The sequence below is a fragment of the Arachis duranensis genome, chromosome 4 (assembly GCF_000817695.3).
Source record: "Arachis duranensis cultivar V14167 chromosome 4, aradu.V14167.gnm2.J7QH, whole genome shotgun sequence".
NCBI classification, from domain to species: Eukaryota; Viridiplantae; Streptophyta; class Magnoliopsida; order Fabales; family Fabaceae; genus Arachis; species Arachis duranensis.
The window spans coordinates 88,495,854-88,496,250 of record NC_029775.3 but is presented as its reverse complement, the minus strand read 5'-3'; positions in this window follow the sequence as shown (position 1 = coordinate 88,496,250).

The following is a 397-nucleotide window of genomic DNA, read 5'->3' as shown; positions in this document are numbered from 1 at the left end:
GAGGCATCACCCTTGTCAATGGCTACATCCCATCCTCTCAGTGAAAATGGTCCAAATGCTCTGTCACAGCACGGCTAATCAGCTGTTGGTTCTCGATCATGTTGGAATAGGATCCATTGATCCTTTTGCGTTTGTCATCACGCCCAGCAATCGCGAGTTGGAAGCCCGTCACAGTCATTCAATACCGGAATCCTACTCGGAATACCACAGACAAGGTTAGACTTTCCGGATTCCCTGGATCCTACTCGGAATACCACAAACAAGGTTAGACTTTCCGGATCCCCATGAATGCCACCATCTATCTAGCTTATACCACGAAGATTCTGTTGGGGAATCTAAGAGATATGCGCCCGGCCTAAAGTAGAACGGAAGTGGTTGTCAGTCACGCGCGTTCATT